Below are 20,064 nucleotides of genomic sequence, written 5' to 3' on the forward strand. Positions count from 1 at the left end.
TGAGAGGATGAGCAAGCACTCGTGATGCCCCTCAAGCCAGGGATGGCACAGCAGCTCCAAACACTGACGCTCAGCCCACCGCAGAGCCCAGTCCCTCTGAAGATTGCTCCTCCCAGTGTTTCTGGGAGTCTCCTCCAGCTGAAACTCTGTGCCGAAGACCTGCCCTGAGCCCTGGTGGCTCCCAGTCCTGTTTGCTGCTGTCTACAGCCAGCTTTAAGCTCTCCCTATGCCTTCCCAAGGCAGGATGCAGAGCGAGGCCACGTGTGAGGGCTCATACTGCAGTCCTGGGGTTCAGGAACTAGAGAGCTGTGGTAGTGGTGAGCAGAACAGAGCAGCCCTGAATTCACCATGCATATTGAAGGCCTGCAAGCTGTGCTTCAGTGTTTGGCGAGCAAGCAGCCCTCTTTAGGGCCAGGTGGCACTACCAGCTCCATTCCACAGATCTCAAAACCCAGGTAATGCAGACTGCTCAGCTTGGTCTGTGCTCCTGCACAGAGGGTGGAGGTTGGAGGGGCAGCAGAAAGGACCCCAGGAGAACACCCCCTAGCACAGGACATCTCCAGCACCTCCACGACAGCCCACAGAGGTCACTAGTTTGATGCAGCCCCAGGCCCCCACCCCCACATAGGCAGGGGCTGGCTGCCCAGATAGTGCCACTCTGCTAGAGCCAGCAAGGTGCTGTCCTGAACAGCCAAGGTCTGAGGGTTTGCTGCGTGCCATGGTGAGGTCCCACAGCTCATAGCATCTGGTCCGCCTATACATCCTTGGAGAAACTAGCAAACATCAGCCCAAAATAGCAACAGACAAATTTGCTGTTCTGCAGGCCCAAGAACTTGCATGCTGTGGCATCAGGGCTGTTTCTCGAGTACTTAAAGAACAAGGAAAAAATGCAAAATGTAGCAAACCCTCCTGATCCAGCACAAAGCTGAAGTGCCTCTCCCAGGCTGCCCATGGTCGTAAGGCCAACGTCCTCCAGGTTGTGCTGCCTGCATCCACGCCTCCACTCCAGCTGCTTTGCTCTGCTCTGCCCTGCCAGGGCTGTAACTCAGCTGGTGCTTACCTCCAAGGGATTCAGCTGATTATAAATTATAACCCTCTGGGATACAAGTTCTTCACAATCTCAGCTTAATCTACTTTGAAGAACAGTCTCCAGAGTTCAGACACCATCTGTAAGCTGACATCCCTCTCAATCATCTCTATGCTTCCTCGCATTTGTGTCCTTTACGCCATCCCAGGAACTCCACCATGGGAGGAAGAGAGAAGTGCCAAAAAAAATTCACAGTCCCTCCTGTGCAAGTGCCTGGATTTGAGCAGCACAGGGCATAGTACCCTCCTCAGTCACACACAATTCCTTTATACGCTTGAGTACCCTTTTTGAAGACCTGCTCAAACACATGGCCAGTAAAACACCACCAGAAGCACACACTGAGCACCCCCTTCCTGCCCCAGCTGGAGTTCCGCATGTGCCCAGAAACAGAGAGCAGCCCACGCTGCCCTGGTAACATCGCAGAGCACTGCGTTTGCAGTTCCTTATTCTGCATACAGCCTGAAGCTCTGAGCACAGCAATCTTTCCAGCACAGGAGAGCTGCTACAGGGCTACAGGGAGCTGAGCTGCTCCCATCCAGGGCACAGCTGCAGAAGGCAGCACCCCTGCCAGCTGGCACATATGTGGCATCGCCTGCACTGCAGTGCCACCACACTCTTGTCCCTGCTGCCCACCGACCTCCACCTCCTCTGACATGCAGCACTGTGAAGAGCAGGCAGGAAGCCTACGGACACAGTGGCACAGCCCTGCAGCCTTGCATCATAGCCCACGCTTACTGCCTTCACCAGCCCACATCATTGTGGTCTCCTCTCCCCAAGTACTTGGATGAGCAACTAATTTCTGACCCTTTCCCGAAGCAGACATCTCAGCGAGGCCTTCGCACCTCCTGCATCTCCTGGCTGTGAGGTGTCTCTGGAGGAAGCATGACACACCAAGGCCCAGAAGTGTGGTTCTGCTCCAACAGACCCTGCGCTCCCAGTGCAGCACGGAGCTGGGCACAGGGCCCCGAGCTCCTCAGCCCCAGCATCACCCTTCACCTGGAAGAGCCCAGCCAGGAACTGAAGAGCAGCGCCTGCAGAGCCAGGCCTCTGTGCCCTGCCAGACGCGTGCACAGCTGCACCTCCTCAAACACACACAGAGCCACACGTAGCTGGGGGGCTCTAGGAGAGGCCACTCTGGATGGAACAACAGCTGTGACAGCTCCAACAGTGACCACTGCTGCCTTTGGCTCCCAGACCCAGGAGCCCACTCCCTGCTCCAGAAGCGTGATGTGGACTTGGCCAAGCTCCAGCCCTGTTACTGTCAGGCAGAAAGTCCTGCTCCCCCAGCGAGGAGGTGGAGCAGGCACAGGGCCCGGCCCACAAATCTGTAACCACCTCTGCAGGAATCAGGGGAACCACAAACCTCAGCCCCTCCACAGACACACAGGTTGTGCTGCACTCGGCCTACCCGCAGCATCGTGCGCCGAGAACAAACAGGGCACAGTCTGCTGTCTGCCATGAAAGAGAATCCTGCCTTTATGCATGCACAAAAGTGCATGCTGGGAAGAGCTCAGATACCCTGGTGAGGGGCACCCTACGGGGACTGACAGATCTCTGAGGAACAGGACTTTGCCCACGAGCAGCAGCAGAGGAGCACACACACGGGCAGGGGCTGCAGGCCGCCCGCCGCGCCGTCCTGCTGGATGCAGCTGGGATGCACCATGCACATATATAGAAGTCACCAAGGAACGGAGCTCCTGTGAGATCTTCCATCAAGAAGCATGTCACACACTTCATTTTATTTTAACTCCATTGGAAGTTCAACCAAAGAGGATGAAACACCTGGGGTTAAAGATGGTCAGCAGGCAAATCCTGAAGAAGGCAGCAGTTCACACAAAAATAGCAGCTTTCACAGCACATCCACAGCAAAGCACTAATGTTTATTCTTGTAGCCAGGGCTGACTTTAATTCTGCCTCAGTGCACATATATAACAAGGCATTAATATTTCTTGGAGAAGCAATACTTCTGCTACCTATAAGGCAAGAAAGTGAACATCCCGTGTAACTTGGCATCTCCCCTGGTCCTGCACAATGCACACCAGCACACCGGTAATGCTGGGAGTCACCTTCACAGAGGAGCACTGGGCATAGGCTACAGCACAAAATGAAAAACAGAAACACTGCTAAGTAAAAAACTTCTCTACCTACCTCCATGCCTGCTGTTGGGTGCCTTAACAAATGAAACTTTTCTGAAGGAACTCAACAGTGTCCAGGCAACAAAAGTGCATTTCAAGCACAATACCGAGGCACTGAAGTTCTCAGCAGTGGCTGCTAACATGCAGCACCTTGTAGCCAGTCCTTCAATTACTGCTTCCTCCTTCAAAGACAAAGCAAGATCCCCCCCAGGGGGCTCTCACATCCTAGCAGAGCTTTTGCAATCCTCAGGGCTGTAGCTGCGGCCCTTCCCATCATCCAAGGCACGCTTTCCATGCAGGACATGAGGTTTTGCAGCCCAGCTCACCTCCCTGCGTGAACTTTAACCTCACGGTCCCTCATGGCACATTCCTGTGTGTCCTCCTAGCAAGAGCTGTGCTCCTGTGCAGAGGATCTTCCCAGCTGCAATTTGAACCCACAAGATACCTTGCTCCTCCTGCCCCTCTCATAGGGACACACAGCTCTGCTGCTGCACATCATGGGGCCGGGTAGCTCCAGCCTGTCCGGCACTGCCTCCTGCTTCAGGAGAACTGGGCTCACAGATCTCATGCTTTCAGGGAAACATTGAGAAAGAACAAGTATTCTGCAAATTCTTGCACCTACAAGCTTCACTTTCAGCTGCTTTCAGCACAGAAGAGACAAAAACTTAATCTCATCAGTTAAAATACAGCTGAAAAACAAACAAACAAAAAAACTGAGCAGATAAAACTACCTTTAATGGTGCAGCAGCAGGACCATACAAAGCCAGGGTAAAGGCAGGAACTCAGTGAGGAGGGACCCCAAGCAACATGTGCGATGAGACATGCTGTTAATAACACCATCATCAGACTGCTATTGAGCAGCATCAATCACAGTGAAAGCAGGGCTAGGAAATGCAATGTGCAGCCCATGGCCAAGCCAACACCTCTCATTGTCACGTTAATGCCTGTGCTCCCTGGTCCATGCCCAGCACACCTCTGTGAGCAGCCTTCAGCATCTGCACTACAAACCAGCAGGGATCAAACACTCAGTTCCCACACTGTTTGCTTTCTCTTCTGGACAGGAGCGCTTTGCTCTTGTTAAAGCAGGATCTATACTTGCTACAGGCTGGGAAACCCCTAGAGGCAGCAGCCTGCAGCACGGAACAGCATGCACCCCTTAACCTCAAGGCAACACTTCCTCTCCAGGGGGAAAGCGAGAGCACCTCACTGCCCTCCTGGCACCAGCCTGGCACAGCTGCAACACCACCAGTGGCACAGCACCTGGCCCCAGGCAGCAGGAGCCCAACACCGGACAGTGCCTCCTGCAGCACCCACAGGGTGCTCCCCCCTAACATCCCTGCCCGGCCTCGGGACCTGCCCCGGCCCAGGTATTGCCTGCTGCTTCAGCCGCCCGGCCACCACCACCGTAACAATGCTAAAAATTAATAGCCACACACTGGCGGGTTACTAGGCTGCATACCAGATTTTCCCATATAAGGGAAAGTTGAAGGCATTGTCCTATCACAAGGAAAACATGTTGCACCAGCCTGAGATAATAGAAAGCAAAATCAGAATCTCCTCGGGTCAAGGCAGACACCCACAGACCACGCTTCTCCCAGCCTGCTGTCGGTTTGGGCCATTCCCCACAGCCCCGTTACTCCCTGCTGGCTCCTGCCTGCAGAGCCCTGGAGTTCCGGGCCACGGGTTGGCACAGCAGTACTGCTGCACTGCCACCGTTCCCAGGGTGAAGTTCTGTTGTCCCATTCTTTTGGGGCGCTGAGAACCCATCACGCCAAGCCTGCATCTCGCTGCTCAGCCAGGAGATCCCTCACCCCGACCCACAGTTTGTTTGCCTCCCAGCAACAGCCTCTGGTCCCACAGACCCGGATGAAGTGACAAACACCATCCTGAGCAGGGAACGGGACAAGAATGGAGAAGCCCTTCCACTGGCCATGGGGACGAGCCTGTTCAGTTCCCACAAAGCCTGGTGACACCCAGCTGCTGCATTTGCCAGTGTTTCCTTACAGCTCCCTGCATGCGCCTGCTTTCCAGCCCCAGCACATCAAGTCCACATTCCTGTACTAAGGGCTTGTTCCTGGTGCGAGGATGATCAGACTGCTGCCTCCCTCGCAAAGCAGCTCCTCCTGCACACCCACGAGCAAGAGATGTGCTCCTCTCTCCATGAACCTGAGACAGGCCAGGATGGCACAGCCTCGGGCAAAAAACAATGGCCTGCCCCGGCAGCTGCACACTCAGCCTTGCTGTCTCACCCAAAGCTCTCCTGCTTGTGCAAACTCTTCTTGAAATAACACTGAAGTGAAGCGCTTTGTATTATCCACCTGTAAAAATTCATTGTCTTTAGAGAAGCATTTAATAAGGAAATATTAAAGATATCTCAGGGAAGAGTAAATCTTAAAAAAAAATACCGTAAGACTGCACATCTAAAGGGGAAAAAATGGTAAAGCTTTGCTTCCTGTTAATGAAATACAGCAGTCAGGAAAATAAGAGATTCCTCTGAGAGCTCACGGAGCCGCTGGAGACCAGCAGCCCCCAAACTAGCAGTGAGCACTGCAGCTAATGCTGGCATAGCCGAGGCCAGCTGCTCCACGAGCTCAGGCAGAGCCATCCTCCTCTGCTGCCAGTGAGAAACCAGTGGATGGGGACAGAAACCTAAGCCAGCTTTTGCTGCCCAACCAGACAGCAGCGCGCAGCACAGGTATAATGGAACCTAATGGCACCTTCAGCAAGAGAAGCACATTCCTCACACATCAAAAGCACCCAGCAGCAGTGCAAGGGATGCCTCCATTCCGCAGATCCACACAGGTTAATTTGTAACAAGCCCGCAGCAAGGGGCTGCAGCCCACAGAGCGACCAACGCCACTGTTTGGAGGACTGGAACAACACGAAGAAATCAACAGCCACGGACACAGGGTGGTCTTCAGACTTTCCTGAAGTGAAAACAAACCATGAGGATCAGTCTTTTTCCAAAGGCTCTTGTTGACTTTGGCTTTTATTGGATGAATAAGAGCACACGGTGTCAGTTCTGCCACACGGGGTGCCGCAGACATTCTGGTAGGATGCAGCCCCACCACTCACCAGCTTTCCAGCAGGAAGAGCTGAAAGGGCTGAAAGCACCAGAGAGAGCTTCAGCCCACTGCTGCTGTGTGCCTCCTGGCTTTGCAGAGGAAAAAACTCAGCAGCACGCCCAGTGCTCCAGCAGGACCCGCAAGTCCAGGCAGCTGTACTGATTCAGGGCTGATAGGAAGAATTAGCTTTCCAAAAGCAAACAGACAGCAGCATTAAGCTTTATGGTGGAAGAAGAGTCAATTTTCCACTGAACAAGAGGGGAAGGAACCCCACACGAAAGCAATCTAGTTGGAGGCCAGAAGCCTCAAGAGAAACAACCTATCTATACTCCAGGAAGAATTTACTCCCAGAGAAAAAATATGCTGCTATTGCTTCATCCTTCAACAGCTGGACCCAAACAACAATTTCTCTGCAGAGCAGCAGAGCCACGCTCCCACATGAAGGAGGTAAACAAGGAGAGGCACGAAGGCACCGAGCGCCGCGCCATCAGCCCAGCACCACCACCTCACTGTGGGAAGGATGAACAGCTCAGCTGGCAACGGCATAACCCCGCCGACCCCGCAGCAGCTGAACAGACAGAGGCAGCAGATGCCAAAGATCTGCAAGCAAAAGGGTCGGGGATAAACAACTGCATCTGACACGGACACCCACACCGGCCAGCAGGCAGGGCTGGAGGCCGGCACACACCGACGGAAACTTCGTGTGAGCGCGGCGAGTGGTCTGCAGCCCCCCACCCCCCTCCCTGTATTCCCTGCGTCCAAAAGCATTTGCTGCAATTCTCATGCGGGGGGGTGGGGGGGGGGGGGGGAGAGAGGAAAATACATAACAGCTTTTTAGCGCTGGTTTGGAGCAGCGTTCGGAGGGGCACCAGCGGAGGGCTGGCACGGCACAGCACGGCACGGCACAGCGCAGCCTCCCGGCTCAGCGCGGCCGTGCGGGGGAAGCGGCCGGCAGCCCCGGCACCCCCAGCGCCGCGACCCCGGAGGACGGCAGCGCCTTCCCCCGCTCCGCCTGCGCGCGTTTCTCTCCGGCTCGCGGCGCCGACCCCGGGGGCCCACCGATGGGCGCAACCATCCACGCTGCCCGCCGGGAAGAGCCGCGGCAGGAACGCGGCAAATTCCGCGACGTCGTCATCGGAGCCGCACGGACGCAGGGGACGGCAGCGGCGGACTGCGGCGCTCCGTGCCACGGCCGCAGTGTCACCGCAGCGCTCGGCAGACCCCGGGCCCCGCCGCGCTCCGCAGCGCCGCCCCCCGCTCCGTCCCGCGGCGCTTCGCCCCCGGCCCCGGACTCCCCGCGCCGCGCCCCGCCGCGGCCCCCGTCGGTCCCCGGCGGCTCGGGGGCGGGGAGGGCGGCGCGGAAGAAGCCGCGGGGCGCCCCCGCCCCCCGGGCCGCCCCTCCCCGCGCCCCTCCGCGCCCGGCCCGGCCCCGCGCCCCAAGGACGGCGTCGTGACAGGGCCGGCCCAGGCCCCCAGAGCCGCCGCCGCCGCCGCCGCCCGGGCCGGCCCGGCCCCGCCGCTGCCCGCCGCCACGCTCGGCCCTGGCGCCGCCCCGCCGCCGTCCCCCGCCCCGCCGCCGTCCCCGGCCGCACCGCGCGGGCGAACCTGAAAGTTCGGGGCAGAACTCACCTAAAATGGCTCCCCGGCAGCCCCGGCGCCAACAGCCATTATTTGGTGAAGTTTAGCCCAGCGCCCTGCAAGGACACCCGAACCTCGCCCGGGCACGCCCCCCCCGCGCGCCCATTGGCTGCCCGCCGCCGCGCGCCGCCGCCCATTGGCGGCACGGCCCGTCAGCCGCGCGCCGCTCGCGCCAAGCTTGGCTGCAGCGCGCCCGCGGCCCGCTCCATTGTGCTCCTGTTTGCACCGATGAGAGCGCGGCGCCGATTGGCCGCGCCGCCGCCCCCGCGCGCCGCCCCCCGCGCCGCCGGGACCGCCCGCGCGAGGCCCGGATGTGGCCGCCCCGAGGGGTCGCGGCGCTCCCGGGAACCCGCGGCCGAGAGCGTGCTGCGCCACGAGCCCCTTTTTCCTACCCCGGGGGCCGGGGGGTGGGCTGGAAGCGCCGCAGCCCGCCGTGCCGTGCTCAGCCGGGATGTCGTGCTGGATGTGGCGGGCCCGGGGCAGTGGGGAGGCGGTTGGCGGGGAGGGCTGAGCAGCGCAGCACGTGGTGCTTTGCAGCCGAAGGACGTGAACGGTCCGAGAGAAGCGCTCGGGAGGCGTCATCCGCGGAGCACCTCCAGCGCTGCCCCGAGGCCGCCGCCCAGCCCAGCCCCAGCAGCACCCCTGTGCTGGCGAGCAGGTTGGGGCCGGGGGTGCAGGGAGGGGGGCTGGCAGCGGGGAGCCGCGCTGTGCTTCGTGGCGGTGCGGCCGGCGCAGAGCTGAACGAGTTAACACCGACGCCGAAGCAAAGCTGTGTGAGAGCTAATTAGCTGTGCTGAGACTCGGGGCTGATTAACCAAGTGCAGTGCGGCTATTGTGCAGCTGCGGGGCCTTGGGAGAGCGCCGGCACGGCGCTGCGCTGCACCCTTGGAGGCTTCCACCTGTCCGGCAGCAGCTGGGCGGTGCTGCTGTGACTGCTGCCGCACGTGCACCAGGCGCAGGGGGACGGCCCACGGGCACAGGTGCACTGCAGAGCTGCCTTCGCCTCCCGCGCCTCACCCCGGCCCCTCACACCGCAGCCTCCTCCCAGCGAGCGCGGGTTTCCTTCTCTGCAGCGTTCCCCTTCCTACCGCCTCGGTTGCTCCAGCCCATATCTGCACCCTCATCCCTTTTCCCTCCGCCCGTGTCCTTGCCTGAAGGTGACGCGTGGACGCTTCTGAGATATTACGTTTTTGTCTTCCCAATCCCATGTGTTGAGATTCTCGTTCTGCACGTAGAATATCGATATGTGAAGTATTCCTCCCCCTTTCCCAGTCCTCCCATTCCTCCTGCAGCCGTCGGCTGCGTCTGTACCTGATTGCTTCCCTTGTCCCGTGCACTGCTCAGCCGTTGGTCAGCCGCCCCCACCCTTCCCTGTATCCCCTCTGCCTCCGGAGCAGCGCTTTGTCCTCTGTGTGAGGAACTCCTGTTAAGGCAGAATTAACTCTGCTCGGCAGTCAGAAAAACAAAGCGGTTATTTTCAGCCATAGCTCTGCCTGCCTGAGCCAGGGGTTTCCCCATCTCTTTGGTGACCTGTGTGCCACCCGCCCTACAAAGGGATTTTTCCCAGCATCCCACCCAAACCTTTCCGGGCTCGCTCTTTGCTTTTTGCCTTTCCATTTATCACCAGGCTCAGCCAAGAATTTGCCTCCGGTGCCTTTGCAGTTCTCCTGGTGGCTGTGCAGTGCTGTGAGAGCAGCTCCTGTGCTCATCTTCACCAGGAGAACACAACCAAGCTCTGTCTGTGCCCACCTCGGGCATCCCTCCCTGGCTTTTACAATTTCAGAGGCTCCAAAGTGGGACACGATGAGAACAGAATATATGATTTGATGGAAATTCATCCACTGACCCAGCCCGACTCCTCCTGCTGTTCACGGTGGTTGTTGTGGACAGTGTGATTTGGAGAACTGCCGTGGTGTCATTTCGTTGTGCTGCTGACACCTGAACGGGGGCGAGCCGTACACCCTCCTGTTCCCACCTGGTTCCCTCCCATCACGAGTTCCTGGGTGGCCCCAAGGCATTCTCACACCAGTAAGGAAATCCCATTAGGCTCTGCAGAAAGCAGAATTAAGTCCTGGCTATTCCCGGGCCCTTCGGGGCACGGGACGTGATGCCCTGTGAGTGCAGGATGCCTCACCACCTGCAGCTGTCGTTCTGTCCCATCCTCGGGCTCACCGCCCCTCCCATCTGCTCTGAGATAGTCAAATTTGGGGCTCTATGTGAAGGACAGCGACAGCACCCCTGGGCAAGCAGTCTCAGGCTGAGGCCCATGGGGTCCTCTGCGGCCAGCTCAGCCCTTGGGCCTCATGGAGCAGCTGTCATCACCTGCAGCGTGCTGGTGGGGCCTGCGGCCTCAGACACGGGTCTGCATGGCCCCAAGGGAGACGTGTTACTGCTACGTGTTTACCTTAGAGTGAACGTTAGCTGGAATCAGGAAGAGTACCACGCAAATGAAGCTGCCTGCTCCCAGCACCTGTACTGGGCAACAGCAGCAAACACAAAAGAAAGCAACGAGGAAATTAAAGGAATGGCATGTTCAGCTGGCTTCCACCGCACGCCGGTGGGGAGGTGGGCAGAATCCTGCCCGGCTCAGGCTCACGTGGGGCCGGTTCCCATCTCCTGGCCTGTGGCCTGCAGGGAGGCTTGTGGCTGGCAAGGAGCAATTGCCCGGGACCTGGGGCTGCTCACCTGTGCTACACAGCAGTGATTTTAGGGACTGCGTGAAGCAGCCCTGAAGCTGGAAACTGAAGGACAGGCTTTCCTTGGATGTGGTTGTTTGAGGGAATTCCCCTGCCCTCAGGAGCCTGGGCAGGGCCTGTATCAGATGAAGTATGAGATTGCCGTTGTAAATTTTCCTGTGGGATTATTTGAGATTATTAAGTGGTTTCCTGGGTTTTGTTGCCACGGATGATTGATGGCAGAGGAGATGCAGGGAGCTTCCAGGAACTGGGAATTTCACGGTCAGGCCCCAAAGCTGTTGTCCTTTGGGCAGAAGAAAGGTTTCCTGACAGCCGTCTCCCAGCACGGTCCCAGTGAATTGATGCCTGCTCAAGCTCTGTGGCTCCTGCTTCAGACCCACCAGCTCAAAGGGTGGTCCCAGTCACTCCTCCGATTAAGGTGGGGGTGGGGGGAAGGTGCTTTATATGCCACTTACCATCAGCCAGGCCCCTGAGCAACCCTCACCTGTGCCTTGGGCTCTGCTCGCCGTGTGCCTGGAGCTGGAGCAGAGCCACGGGCCAGGACCAGCCCTGTGCTCAGACAGCAGAGCAGCCCTGCAGATCCGTGCTGTGCGGCCGCCAGCACTTTGTGCAGAGCTCCTCTCCGGTGCGTTCTGCTCTCACAGACTTCTTGCAGACTGATGTCCTTTCCAGGCACTCCTGGTGGCTCTGCTCTGTCCCACTGAGCACCCGCTGTGATGGGCTCTGCTGCCCACGTGAGCTTCTCTTGCTATTCTTCACCCAAAAAGCTCATTTCTGTGGCTGCACTTCGCTCCTGGCGGCTGCTTTGCTGCCCCGCAGACCCTTTGGGTCTCCACAGGCTGTTCTCAGGGCTTGCCCCACTGGTCCTCCTTCCCTCTTCCGCACACTGAAGCCAGCCAGACCCTTGCCTTAAGGTTTTTCCATATACTTTTACCCTGCAATGTGAAATCCTAGAAAAGAAGGAACCTTAGGGAGCAGCTAATGCCCTGTGGGCTAACTTCTTCTAGGAACCTCAGTGCTGACACTCGAGTCCCTCAGGGGAATGTTTTCCTGGTATCCGCCTTGAATTTCTCCACAGTAATTTAAGCCTGTTTCCCCTTGTTTTATTCAGCATGGGCAGATTAATCCTTTCCTCTTTGCAGGAGTCATTTGCATTCCTGCAGACGGCTGCTCCAGCCTCCTCTGCTCCCTCCTACCAATTAAGCAGTCCCACGTCTCGCCGTTTTTCCTTGCCGGTCATGTTTTCCAGGTCTCTGACATCCTCCTCTGGACTCTCTCCAAGCAGCCCAAAGGGCAGTGTCCAGGCATCGCTGCCTCCCCCCGCTGCTCCCCGTGCCTCCAGCAGCCGCCCGCATCCTCTGTTCCGCGTGATTCCGCAGAGCCGCAGCTCCTTTCCCCCCACATTCATCTCTTCCTCCTCTCTCCCCATTTCTTGTTTATGCAATTGCCTCTTTGTGCTGAAGTGCCAACGGCCTTTATCTGCACCGCACGGCAGCCTCATCCCTGAGACCGTTTCTCTAACGTGTCAGCAGCGGAGGCGTGGAGGAGCGGCTTGCAGTGAGGAGCCTGCCTTCCGACATGCTTCCCATCCTCCCTGCCTTCATATTTTGTCTGCAGGTTTTAAAGCCAGTCCTGCATCCCTTTATCTCACCTGCTGGTAGCCGCAGCCTGGCAGCCCCCATCTGAGCTGGGAACGGCGCTCATTTTATAGCAGCTTTTGGCAGAATGTGATCTGTAACTTGCTTAGGAGCCTGTTTTATGAAACGATGTCGAAAGCCTTACAAGCATCAAGATTTATACCGCCATTCCAGTCTGTCACAGCAGCAGATGCCATTGGCGTGCCACAGCCTGGCCCATAGCATCCATACCAACACACAGGGGGCTGCGACTGGACACGAGGACAGGGTTTCTCCCGTCAGGGCTGTGCTCTGGATCTTTCACTTGCTGTCCCATCTCACACTGGCAGCTCGGGCAGAGAGGTCCCCCATCTCCGCTGCATCCTGGCTTTGGCTGAGCCTGGCCGTGGCTCCGGCACAGCCCCCTCCACGTGCTCTGTAGCCGTTGTGGTCGCGCAGCAGCCAGGTTCTCCCTGGAGTGCAGAACAAATGTCTGCATCCTTAATATACAAAGCAACACATTCCTCCTTAATCCCCTGCCTGTCTTTCCAGAACAAGCTGAATCCTCCGATATTAATATTCCAGTCATGTGGCTGAGCCCACCAAGCCTTTGTTATGCCAATTAAATCATAATCTTGATCATGCATTAAGACTTCCAGCTCCTTTTGTTTATCTCTGCCAGCACACCAATGCAGAAGCTGACAGGCAGCCTGACCCCCCGCCCCCCATATCCCCAAGAGCCGTGTCCGAAATGCCTCCTCCTGTACCGCAGGCGGCTCCTTCCAGCGCTGCCACCGACCGGGTCTCACCATGGGCCCGGGGATGTGGGTGGCTGTGGCTGCGGCTCGGAGGCATGGCGCAGAGCCCAAAAAGCACTGGCTGGATGGGGGCGCCTCTGGAGGACTCCTGGTGCAGCCCCCCACTCCCACAGGGCTGCTCAGAGCAGACAGTTTGGGTTGCAGCTCCCTGCAGCACTGATGCTTTCTGCGTGATGCAGTGGGAAGGTGGGATTAGCGCTGCACCCGTTCCCTTGGTACTATTGATGCTAAGTGCAGTAAGGCTGCCCTGAGTGCTGGGCTGGGAGAGCGAAGGTGAGGAATCAGCACTGGCTCTCGGATGCTGTCTTCCTCCTTGATGCGGCCCCAAGCAGTGCTGAAGATCCGGAGGTGGTTCGAGGCAGGGGTGATGCTGATCTGTCCCTTGATCTCGGACCCGGGAGGGGATCCAGGGAGGAAGGGGTGTCCTTGGCACCGGGGGTGGACCTCTGTGCTGACCACAGAGCACTGAGCCCATGGGCTGGCACGGCCCTGTCCCGCAGCAGCTCCCTGCTCCGTGTTGTCCCGTCCTGCGGGGCTGAGGCATAACCTCTCTGGAGCAGCTGAGTTACTTCTCATTACTGGAGGCAAGCAATCTCTCAGCAGAACCCAGGGAAATCAATAGTGTGAGGGAAAATTAGCTCATTAAACAGCCATAAACACAAATGCGAGGATCACTCACATCCTACCACTGCATCCATACAGACGTCTGCTCGGCTTCCTGGACCTGGAGGGAAGGAGAGCTGCTGGCGAGCAGACCTGGGGAGCCGTGAGCCCTGTCCTCACCCCACTGAGTGCTGGATGGGTCCTGCGGGTCCTGGGGCAGCCCTGCAGGGCGTGCACCCAACGGGCATTGTCCTCCACCTCGAGGAATCCGGGGCTGTTCTCACCCTGCCCAACACCTCGCTTTGTCAGCACGGTGCTGTTGTGACAGGCTGGCACGCCAAGGGACACGCGGGTCCCTCCCAGGGCTGGGAGCTCCTTTCTCCCCACGTGGAGGCTGGGAGAGCTGCCGGCATCGCCATCATCACACAGCTCCGCCGCGTGCCCACGCCAGCCCAGGGCTGTCCCTGCGTCCCCCAGAAGGGGCTGGGGGGGAAGAGCTGCGGGTTGTTTAGCCCGACGGCAAGGGCAGCGTGTCAGCACATTGCGGGCCTTTGCTGCTGCCGGGCTCTGCCACCAGCTGGGTAAAGTACAACAAACCCAGGCTGCAACCTGCAGCAGCAGCAGCTGGCAGCATGCCCCTCTTGGGATGCGCGCTGTGCAGAGGCCAGCGGTGGGGCCGGGCCCCATCCTTGGCAGTTCCAGGTCCAACGTGGACAAAGCCCGAGCGCCCAGTGCCACTGCTGACCCTGGATGAGAGATGCTGGGGTGGTTCGGCCTGCACTGCCCCCCATCCTCACAACCAGGGCCTCCAAAACTGAGCAAAGAAGAGAACCATGAGGGAGTATTTCAGGCCTTGTGTCTTACTGCAGCAGTCCTGTTACCGAAAGGAGAGTTTCCAGACATGAAAGCAACAGCTTATTTTTATGTTCCTTTGTGCAATAAAACAACTTGCTCCTTTCCAGGTTATAACAACTCTTAGGAAATAGAACCGATTTAAATCTCATTCCTTCATTACAAATCCTTTCAAAACCAGCACCATAATTTAGCTGAAGTGGACGGCTCTGCCTCCCCCTGCCACGTGCCTTGCTGTGACCCACGGACATGCTTCCTTACCTGGCACTCGGCCACGGCTGGAGAGGGGCTCAGACACCAGGGGTGGCCCTGTGCCACTATGTCCAGGTGCCACCACGTCCAGGTGACCACAGGAGAGTGTGGCACTGAGCCCAGTGTCAGCAGGAGGGGGCGAACGGCTGCGTGGGCCTGATAGTGGCCTCTGGTCCCTGCGGTCCCCGTCAGTTGGGGTCTGGAAGAGGGGTGGTGGGAGGAAGGTGTGGTTCCGGGCCTGAGCAAAGCAACTCGGGCAAGGGGTAGGGACACAGCTGGGGCAGGGAGAAAACAAGCCCAGGAACTTCAAAGGCATATTTTTGAAGCAAGAATGCGGGTCTGTGACAGGACCGGTTGGGCAGGTAGCAGGGAATGGGGGCACGAAGAGCATTTGGCTGGGGTGAAAGCCCCGGGGGGTGAGCGGCTGGGGGGTGGCACTTCAGGACACCCCTCTTCTGCCTTTCCTCATTAGGGACCCCACTGGAGGTGCTGCCCTCAGGCGTGCCCAGAGGGGCGGCTGCTTGTGCAGCACAGAGAGCGACTGTGGACCTACCAGCATCACCCACCAGCTGCAGAGGCACTGAGCAGTGACGTGCCCACATGTCCCCGCTTCTCCGTGGTGTTCTCAGCTGTTGTCCTGCCCTACCGCTTTGCAAAGCCAAGCCCATGCTCCCTGTACCCAGATCCTTGCTGAAGGTGTCTCCAGGGCTCAGAGCCGGCTTTGGGCTGCACAGCCTTCCTGCAGGGCAGCAGCGTTTCAGAGGGGACCCGCCACAGCCTGGGCTGTGTCTGCAGTGTTTGCCAGAACCTCTGGGATCTGAAGGATTTTGAACATTTGGAAAAAAAGCAAGCAGCCAAGCCAGGGATTCTTCATCATGCCCCAGCAGCTGAGGCTCAGTAGCTGAAGCCTCCCTCCAAACACCAATGGCTTTGATAGCTCTGTGTGCACCGTTCATGCATGTGCCATTCATGCATGCACCTTCCATGTGTGCACCATCCCTGTATGCACCACCTTCTGTGCACCATCTGTGTGTGCACCATCTCCTGTGTACCATCCCTGTGTGCACCATCCCCCATGCACCATTCCTGTGTGCACCATCTCCCATGCACCATCTCTGTGTGCATCATCTCCCATGCACCATCTCTGTGTGCATCATCTCCTGTGCACCATCCCTGTATGCAGCATCCTCTGTGCACCATTCCTGGGTGCACCACCTCCTGTGCACCATCGATGCATGCACAGCCTCCAGTGCATCGTCCCTGTATGAATCATCTCCTGTGCAGCATCCCTGTGTGCACCATCTTCCATGTACTGTCCCTGTATGCAGGGAAACTTCAAGCAACATCACCCAGAAGTTCAGCCCGGCAACACCTCACTGTGATCTCCTTCTCTGTGGGACCAAGGAAGACGCAGTCATTTCCAGCACTACAAAAAAACAAATTGGTGTTCAGTCTCCCCTCGCTCCATTTGTAAATGCATTGTGTTGGGTCCATGTTTGGAAATCTTGAAGCGAAGCCTCTGAAAAATGCTTCAGCAAAAGTGAATTGATGTCCAGGAGAGCAGGATGCCGTGTTGCCCCCCCCCAGCATGTAACCAGCCATTCGGCAACATGGTGCCAGCTTTGCTGAGCCGGATGGGGGCCGTGTCCCCGGGCTGTCCCATCACCCGGGCTGGCTGCAGCTCATCCCTGCCCAAACTCTGCATGACTCCCAGCTCAGCCAGGTGGTCAGCTTTTCTCCTCAGTATTTGATCTAAGCCTCTGCCAGTGGATCTGAGGATGCTCTGCCCATCCCTCCATGCCAGGAGCACAGCTGAGCAGGGGGGAGAGCTCCGGGTTGGCCAGGAGGATGGAGCGGGGATTGTCCGGGCTGCTGAGCTCCTCCCTGCCCAGCAGCTGCCACCAGAAAATAAGGAAAGCATTTGCTTGGTGTGGAGGAGTTATTGTGCTATTTGGGGCTTAGGAACCACAACCGTGGCAAACAGGGCTTTGATCAGGAGGTGCTCTGAGCGAGGCTCAGGTGGGGTCAGAGCTGCTCAGGTCATCACCGTGCTTCATCATGAAAAGATCTGAGGTTGGAGCAGGTGCCACTGCCTGTGCGTCTGCACGGGGAGAAGCGTTCAGGCTGGGAGATGGAGTATCTCTGCTGGAGCACGGGGCGCTGTGTGCCTGGGCAGGAGAGCTGCCGTGCTGGCTACGGCTGAACGGAGCTGTGAGTGGGAAATGGGCCTTTTTGGAAATGGATCTAAGCTCACCCTGTCCCATCCACACTGCCAGCTCCTCCTTTTCAAAATCCATACTGCCCACTAAATCTATGACCCCAGGCAGATATACTGCATGGCTTTATTCCATCATTGCACAGCTTTGCTGCTGGGAGCGCATAGCTCAGCAAAGGATGTCACCTTGCTCCATCTCCGTAGGCTCTCATACTGCACCTTGCACTGGGGACTGCCCCAGGCTGCAGCACCCACTGCTCCCGCCGTGGCTGTGGGTCAGGCCGTGGCCGTGTGCCCTCCTGCAGCAGAGCACAGCAGGCAGCACAGCTTGCACACCCAGCACAGCCCCCTTTGGAGCAGTGAGACAAAAACCAGTGGCCCTGTGACCGGTCCTCACACTCCTCCCTCCGCCCCTCCAAGTGCCAACCTGTGTGTCCCAGCACCCTGCCATTCCTCCCTATTTACAGATATGATTTAAGAGGTGAAGGCTGAAGGGAGCGGGAGCATCCCCTGCCCATGCAGGGAAAGGCGGCAGCTGCCAGAGCAGGGGCTGTGAGCTCTAAAGCACCACCAGCTGCCGCCCATCAGAGAGCGAGAGGATGGGAAGGGGCTGCAGGGCCGAGCAGCTGGCAGTCAGCAGAGCTGAGTGTCGGTACTAAAATGTGGGGGAGGAGTTGGTAAGGCCAAAGGTGCTTTTGTTTTTAAATGTCAAGGAAATTGAAAAGAACGTGAGAAGCAAATTATAAGTTTATCCAGACTAAGTTAACCAGTCCATCCTGCTGCAGATTTATGGCTCAGCATCTTGCACGGAGCCAGCCTGCAACAGCTCCCGGTGGGTGGGGGCCCACGTGAGTGGGGGGCACAGCGCCATGCTGGTGCTGCCAGTGCAGTCCTCAGAGTGCTGCTGTCAGCACACGGGGTCCTCCCAGCACGGCACGGCCCCCCCAGGGGGCCCCTGGCTCTGCTAAGGACCTCTCCCAAAGACAGCTCTGGGTCAGGGACAGTGCTCCCAGCCAGGTCACAGGGAGAGTAAGAAGGGCTGGGGAAGAACGCCCAGCTGATCCTCCATGGGGATGCTATCGGAACATCAGCACTACCTCCGTGCCCCGATGCACCTCGTGCTGCTTTTGGAGCAGCAGATCTCTGAAGGAAGCAGGGAGCGGAGGCACGGAGGGGAACTCGAAGCTCCCAGGGCACTGCTGCTGTTCAGGAGCGCAGTGGGCCTCTCTGCTGCATCTCACAGACATACCTGCTCCCACCCCGCTCCAAGCGGGCACCCCACGGCGCCCAGCACCGCGTCCAGCAGCTGCTGAGCTCCAGGGAGGAGACTCCACGGCCTCTCAGGACAACAGCGTGTGCTGATGTATGTCCAGAGCGAACCGCGCAGCTCCCGGTCTGTTTCTCTTGCCTGTGGTCCCGTCCCCACGCACCGCTGGCTGCTCCTCTCTGCACGTTCCCATAGCAGAGATGCTCTGTTCCCTTCATCACCTCCACAGCCCTCCGCTGCGCCCTCTCTGCTCTTCCCACGTCCCTCCCGTGCTGCAGAGCCCCGAGCCGTGCCCGGCGCTCCCTGCGCGGCCGCGCAGCGCTGAGCCCGACGCCGGACGGCCCCGACCCGCCGGCCGCGCTCTGCCGCCGCCCGTGGCACCGCGGGTCCCTCCGCCGTAAAGACACAGCGGTGACCCCCGCGGCCGTTTCTGCCAATCCGCTCTCGAGTTTTATGCTGACGATCGAATTTGGAGCGTAAGTCTGTATTTTTGATCTGAAAATCAGAGTCCCGCGAGCAATAAGCGCCCAAAGCCCCCGGGGCTCTCCCTGCGGAGGAGGAGCGGAGCCATCGCTGTGCTAACAAGTGCGTGAGCTAATGAAAACAGTATTTAAAATAATCACAATATTTCTTTATTTGCATGTAAAGATGACATAATAAAAGATAATTAGCAGCATGTGAAGTAGTTCTACTACTCAATTTTCTCAGTTTAGATAATTAATTATCTTAGTAAAATGCATCATTATGGCTAATTTTAGAAAATCTAGCAGCTGCAAGGTCATAGTGGGAACAATTTCAATTTGTAATTGGAAGAAACATGAAAGTGAGTCAGATAATCTTTTATTAGATGATAATAATGAATCACACAGGCACATATATTAAGTGTTTTAAGAGGCAGAAGATGCGTGGAGTCATTTACCAGCGTCGTCCTACGGGCCCCGGGCTGCCAGAGCTCAGCCCGCGCATCGCTGCGGCTGCGGGTCGGGGCGGCCCTCTCGGCGGCGTCCCCTCCCGTGCCCTCCCCTGGCAGACGCCCGAGGCCGCGGCTGCCGTACCGCACAACCCCGAGCGCCGGAGCCGCCTCACGTCGCTCTTCGCCGTCACGGCCACGGCTGAGCTGAGGGCAGAGGTGAGCCCTGGGCTGCAGGGCGGGCGTTTCCGACGACGAATCGCATCTCGGCGTACGAAGCAGAAAATCCCGCCGCTCCCCCGGGCAGCAGCAAGCAGCTCGCACCGCAGTGCCTGTGCTGAGGGCCGCGCTGCTCTGCCCGGGGTTTTCGAGAGGTCCCTCCGGTGGTTTCTGTTCCACCCGCAATGAAAAGCCGCAGTCGCAGAGGAGCGCTCCGTGCCGCGCTGCTGTGTGCGGGGACGCGGCGGTGCGGTGCGGGGCTGCCCGGACCCCCTGCGGGGCACTGAAACGCACAGCCGGGCCCAGACCAGCAAACGCCTCCCGGGGCCCGGCCTGGGCACGGGGTGCTGCCGGCTCATTGTGCCCCGTGGCCCCACTGCACCGCCGCGGCAGGAGGCAGCACCCCACGGCCCGGCTCCTCTCCCAGTCCGAGCAACCAAGGTCAGACATTCCTTATCCCCGGTTTGCACCAAACGAAGCGGTTTGTGCAACGTTCAATAGAATGCTCTGCATTCTCACCGCACAGCTTTCCCCCATCAGCTCCCCCCGCCCGCCTGGGGCCGCCCTGCGAGCGGAGCGGCGGAAGGGGCACAACGCGTTGGCTGTCAGTGCTGCTGGGAAGGGCCACGGTGGTATTTTCACCCAAAGGAACTGGAAAATTAACATCAAAAATGGAAAGCTGAAAAGTCAC

The 20,064-nt window shown here is 58.4% G+C and overlaps 1 protein-coding gene across 2 annotated transcripts in view; it reads right to left on the bottom strand.

Annotated features, from left to right (window-relative positions):
* CHD6 (chromodomain helicase DNA binding protein 6) overlaps positions 1–8,017 on the bottom strand; it is a 72,554-nt gene extending 64,537 nt beyond the window's left edge. For both annotated transcript variants that reach the window (XM_046902960.1, XM_040650837.2), the window contains exon 1: positions 7,917–8,017. The gene's annotated coding sequence lies outside the window, so the exon portion shown is untranslated. The remainder of the gene's footprint in view (positions 1–7,916) is intronic.
* Between the last annotated feature and the right edge of the window lie 12,047 nt (positions 8,018–20,064).

Source organism: Gallus gallus, chromosome 20, assembly GCF_016699485.2.
Source record: "Gallus gallus isolate bGalGal1 chromosome 20, bGalGal1.mat.broiler.GRCg7b, whole genome shotgun sequence".
Lineage (NCBI taxonomy): Eukaryota > Metazoa > Chordata > Aves > Galliformes > Phasianidae > Gallus > Gallus gallus.